Below are 6173 nucleotides of genomic sequence, written 5' to 3'. Positions count from 1 at the left end.
AAAGATTGGATAAGACTCTTTGAGAAAAGTGACTAGATTACTCAGCAGTGCGGCTACCAAGAACTCCGATCTTGCGATAGATGGTCTTGTGTAGAAATGACACTAGAAATTTAACACATGCAAGTATAGATGCCTGATGTATTTGTTTGAAGTACTACAATTGTTATAGCAAACGTTTGGCTAGCAAAATAACATGGCAAAATAGAACCAAGAGGATAGACAAAAAATACGACTGATGAAAAAGACGTCAGTCATAGAGTCCCATTTTGGGCCCAGCATCAAAATAATAGAAGATTCTTCTTTGTGAAACGAAAAAAATGTCAAAATGTCTGAGCCAAAGCCTTAAAATAAAGAAGAATACTTCTTGTGTTTGATGATTTATAACTTGTTTGGTGTTTTCGCACATTTTCCATATCACACTGCACAAAAGTAACCTGCCAGTTACATGCAACTAGCTCTGTGAAATCAGAAAAAATGAAGCTTTTTCACTTTTTCGAATTTTGCCATTCAATATTATAAACACTTGCCTTAGGCAAGTGTTTATAATATTTTACGTATAATTTTTTCTTAAATAATATTTGCATTTATACAAAACATGTCTTGAATAATTTAATTATCTCACAAACATTCTTACCAGTAATATCAAGGTATTTTACCGTGAAACCTATTTTTACAACCCTAATACTTTCCAGAGCATAATTCACTTGTTTGTAAATAATTTAAGCTGAAAGTAAAACTTCTTGGAATCCTTTGAAACAAAAAACAACACACAAACGCTTAAAAGTTTGAAGCTAATGAAATAATAATAGAGTTTATTTAAGACTTATGGTAATGGCGCGGTAATTTGGATTATCTCTTGAGGAATATTTGCCAATTGTGGGCTTTTATTCGATCATTAACGACTGAATGATTTTACTGTGTATTCACTTAAACATTGAAACTCTGCAGTCTGCATATCCTTTTGAAATAATCAGCAAAAATTCTACGCTTCGAGAGGAGTTTTTAAAATTTTTTGTATATTTAAGGGCAAACTCCAATTTATCTAAAAATATATTTAGCGAATATTAAAGCACCTAGTTACATTTAATATCTCGTTGTCCATATAGATAGTGGCAGTAGTAACAGCTGAAGCAGAAGCGTATAAAAATCTATACGATCAACTTGATACCAGGGAGGGTGAAAAAGAGATATAAAATAACCAAATATAAAGCAAAAAAGAAAAGGTTTTAATCCGATTTATTATAAGAGACGAAAATAATTAAATACTTCTTCTTCGACACATTTTGCTCTTTCTACAACAGTTCTGAAAAGTTCTATTGTTGCTTTTCCGCTCCAATGCCTTAAATTTTTTACCAAGGACGTGCGTTGCCTACTCAGATTTTTCATTTGTTAGTATGTGACCAAAGTAGCTTTAATTTTCTTTCCTTCATAGTGTTAAGTATTTTTTTTGTCTTTCTTAATGTATGAGTGTTTGTATTTTGTTAGTTAGTTTTCATGCAGTTTTTAGTTTAAACCTGATTAGAATAAATATACAATAACTAGAAAAGAATTGATCGAGACTAGTGAATCAATATTAAGAACTGGTATTTTGTGACGCTACCCGCCTTCTCGTGACGCTAGTTCCGTGACGCTTGCCCTAGTATTATTTACTATCTACTAGATAAAGGTAAAGGCCAAAGAGACTATAACCAATATTTTCTAGCATACAGTGGAGAAAAGAAAGAAGAACGAGTACGAGCAGGTGTAGATGTACATGTCCATAAAAAATTTAAGGACAACATAAATAAGTACCGTTATATCTCCGAAAGAATAATACTTATGAACATCGCAATGGACTACCAAAAATTAAATATTATATATATCTTGAGCCCTGAGGACTGCAAACCTAAGGATGAACTAGAGGCATTATACGAACAATTTCAAACCATCCTGGATGAAATACCTCATAAAGAACCCTTAATTCTTATGCTTTTGCTATTCTTTATCAAGAATCCATAAAGCAACAATTAGACATATATTAACATACACGGCGAAGACAAGACCTGCCACATCTAAAACGAGACGACTACTAGAAACAACAGAGATGAAAATACTCCGACGTATATCAGGGAAAAGTCTGTTGGATAAGGAGAGAACCGAAAACATAAGAAGAGCATGCAATATAGAAGACATAAATGGATGGGTGACAAAACGGAAACAGGATTGGAACGAACACATTAGTAGAATGGCAGAAGATAGGATAGTACGAATAGCACGAGATAAGTTACCAAATGGACGAAGAAGTATTGACAGAACAAGAAAAAGATGGTGCGATAATTAAAATAATTTAGGAGGCTAATATTGAAGAAGATAAATACAAGAAGGAAGAAGAAGAAGAATCGATATTAACAACCGCTATTTCGTGACGCCACCCGTGACGCTACGCTACCCGCCTTCTTGTGGCACTAGTTCCGTGACGATTGCCTTAGCATTTTACTATAGATAAAAGTAATACGATGCCAGTATAGAAGCTGCTCTTCAAAAAACATAACATTCACAGTATTATAACCAATAAAATATTGTGAATGTTATGTTTTTATCTAATTAGTTAGTTAATTTTACAGAATGTTCCTGATGAAGTTGAAAAAATAAATAATTAACGAAATATCGAACTGATGAAATAATTGTAGTTTCAATTTAAGCCGCAGACCGAAGTCCCGACATTTCAACATGATTCCGCAGTATTATACAACATACTTGCGCAGTCGATAATTACGAAGGAAAACGAATGATTTCGAATCCAATTTAATTACTAATTAATTAAACATTTATAGTTTAACACTCCCAAATTCAGTATGTGTAAGATAGTACAAAATCTCTCGCCTTTAGTTGATGGTGTCAACATTGGCAAATTGAATATGCTTTGACCATATTGGTGGAAGCAACATCGAGCAGAAAGCTAAACAAGGATAGGCTGGGATGGTAATGGAATCGCACTTGCGAAGATCCTTCAGCTCTAGCTGAATCACATTGAATCAGAATACTATATCTATAGACACTATCTATATATTGTTCTAAAGCTATTTTCTTGTGGCATTTTAAATTAATTACTATTTAAATGGGAATAAGCCACAATTAAAGGTTAAAATACGTTTATTGACGTTTCAATTTCTACTTCGGAAATCGTTCTCAAAATACAAACATTAGTAAATTTAAACTAAAAATACAAACTATTTACTAATGTTTGTATTTTGAGAACGATTTCCGAAGTGGAAATTGAAACGTCATTAAACGTATTTTAACCTTTAATTGTGGCTTATTCCCATTTAAATAGTAATTAACTATCTATATATTCATAGATCACAGAATACTATATCTAAAGTAGGGGAGTGGTAGGAACACTGAGACGAAAAAATTTCAATGCCAATAACTTTTTTATTAAATGCTACTTTAAACTTATATTGTGTACAATGATATTTGGTACATAAATAAGAACTGAAAAATCATGTCGTTTTCTCATAAAAATTAATGTTAAAACCTCAAAAATATAAAAATTAAAAATTAGTAAATGTCTCACTGTTCCTTTCAATGTGGGAACACTGAGACGTAACAATTAACATTATTTGACGTTAAGACTATCAAAGTTTAATTCAAATTTTAAAAGCGAACTTTGGCGCTTGGTTAACCCTTGCATTAAAGGGGGCGGCAAAATCATTTTAATGTCTCTTTTTAATACATGTGAGACATCTGGGACAACTGGAAAGAAGAACCTATTTTCACATTTAACGCTTTTTCGCAAAAACCATATTTTAAAATCATTTTCTTTTATTTGAGACAAGACTTTGCCTACACAATATGTCTTTTGCTTAGAGTTGAATTCAACGAGCACATAATTCCCATCATTTGGACAGCGATCAAGATCTTCGAAAATAATTGGTTCTGGATCTTCACCAATAAAATCCTCCCCTCCGCTGAAATCTTGTAGTTCCATCTCATTTTCGTCTTGCTCGTCAGAATCACTATCTAATACGCGCCGTGCTACTTTTTTCTGTTTTGGTGTTTTTTCTTTAGATTTAATCAGCTTCATTTTTTCCGGGGTATCCGTAGCTATCATCGTCCTTCCTTTGCGTCTTTTGTTGCCCTCTACAGATTTTCTTGTCGGAGCTTTAGGATAACCCTTAAAAACTGTTGGACTAACAAAGGTTTTAGTAGTAGTAGCAGTATGCCTTGGACCTGGATTTTCTACATCTGGAGATTCACTTATCTTTTCAGCAGCAGCTTCAACTGCAACAAGCGGCCTTCTTCTTCTTCTGGTTCCTATCCGTTTCGGATGTTGGAAATCATATTGGCAATCATGACCATGCTCGCTGCGGCTCGAAACAGCTCCGTTGAGGTTTTCTTAAACCATGTTCTTAAATTCCGCAGCCATGATATTCTCCTTCTACCGGGTCCTCGCTTACCTTTGACTTTACCTTGCAATATAGACTGCAGCAGGGAGTAACGGTGCTGATTTCTCATAACGTGTCCCAGATATTGCAATTTTATGCGTTTGATCGTAAACACAATCTCTGGTTCCTTCTTCATTTTTTCTAGAACTTCCTTGTTCGTGATCCTTGCTGTCCATGATATTCTCAGCATTCTTCTATAAAGCCACATCTCAAATGCTTTAAGTTTTTTAATAGTGGTGTCTGTAAGCGTCCATGCCTCCGCCCCGTACAACAACACAGAGAAAACATAGCATCTCAAATGTCTCATTTTTGTCTGGGGCCTATCTGTCACAAAACTTGACAAAAAATCTTCTTCAGCGAAGACATGCCGATCGAATGGAAATATTCCAGATTTTCGAAAAGCGCTTGCGATGTTAACTGGCGTCATTGCTCGTGGATATGCTGTGCCCACACAGGCTGCTACGTTGTAAATTGTAAATGTCTGACCGGGATGGTTCATCATCCATGCATCTACTGCAGCATTGTAGAAAGTCTGAAATGGCTTAAATAAACCTACGTCCAACGGCTGTAATCTGTTCGTGCAGTGTGTCGGTATAGTCAGGATTGTAACGCCATTATTTTTACATAAATCGATTGCCTCAATCGATAAATGACTTTGATGATTATCCATTAGCAATAAAGAAGTGTTTTCTCTAGTACTACCAGTGTGCTTAATAAAATGCCTAACAACTTGCACAAAGCAGTCTGTATTCATCCAACCTGTTTTTGAAGCTAGTCCTAAAGTTCCAGGAGGCGACCCATTTATCATAAAATCTTTAAAGTGTACTCTTGGGAATACCAGAACAGGAGGAATAGCTACTCCAGATGCTCCAACAATACAGCATGTTGTAACGAGTGTTCCACGTTCGCCACTTGTGGCTTTACTAACCTGTCGTATACCTCTTTCTGCAAACACTTTTTGGGACTTTTGAACGGTAACGGTTCCTGTCTCATCTAAATTAAAGATGCGACTACCATCTCCAAACACAGGAAAACGCTGTAAAACGGTTTCAAGTTTACTGAAAAACATTTCAACATTAAATTTATTGAAACCGGTTGCCCTTGCAAGACTACAACCTTCTGGGGTCCGGAGGGATAAATTATTGGAATGACGTTTCTGAAATCCTTTCATCCAGGCAAGTGAAGCGATTTTTGAAGTATGCCAGTTTGCTGGAACCACTATGTTATTGTAGACTGCGGCTTCATATGACAGTTTTCGGGTATCTTCTCTTGATAGGCCATAAAACATTTTAGAACATTTAATTATATATTCGCACAAGTCGTTCTCCTGTTCGATAGTAAAAATTTGTTTTACTTTGTAATTAGGACATAAACGGACGTTCTCATCTTGTTGATATTTTTTAACATATCTGTGGACTGTTTGGAAAGATACTCCTTTTATTCGTGCTGCTTGTCGTATAGAAGTGCCACCTTGTACTAATTCAACAGCCTGCCTCATCATATCTTCAGAGAATCTTCCTATTTTCCGATCTGTTTTATTTTTTCTTGGCATCTTCGTTCTGTAAGAGAAATTATTTTGCAAATGACCTGGCTTATACAACTATAACAGAACAGTGAGACAGTAAAGGAGCAGTGAGACGCGTCTCACTGTTCCATCTGCTGTGTTGTCTCACTGTTCCTTAAAAAATCGTTAATAAAAATATATGAAAAAAACTAATAAAATATGTACAAAAATCGTTTGTTTTA

The 6173-nt window shown here is 34.9% G+C and overlaps 1 protein-coding gene across 1 annotated transcript in view; it reads right to left on the bottom strand.

Annotated features, from left to right (window-relative positions):
- Positions 1 to 6173, bottom strand: part of sNPF (short neuropeptide F precursor) — a 185734-nt gene that overhangs the window by 145721 nt on the left and 33840 nt on the right. The gene's annotated exons all lie outside the window — the stretch shown is intronic.

This window comes from Diabrotica undecimpunctata, chromosome 4, assembly GCF_040954645.1.
Source record: "Diabrotica undecimpunctata isolate CICGRU chromosome 4, icDiaUnde3, whole genome shotgun sequence".
In the NCBI taxonomy this organism is placed as follows: domain Eukaryota; kingdom Metazoa; phylum Arthropoda; class Insecta; order Coleoptera; family Chrysomelidae; genus Diabrotica; species Diabrotica undecimpunctata.
Note: the sequence above shows the minus strand (reverse complement) of the source record. Positions and strands in the feature narration are given on the sequence as shown.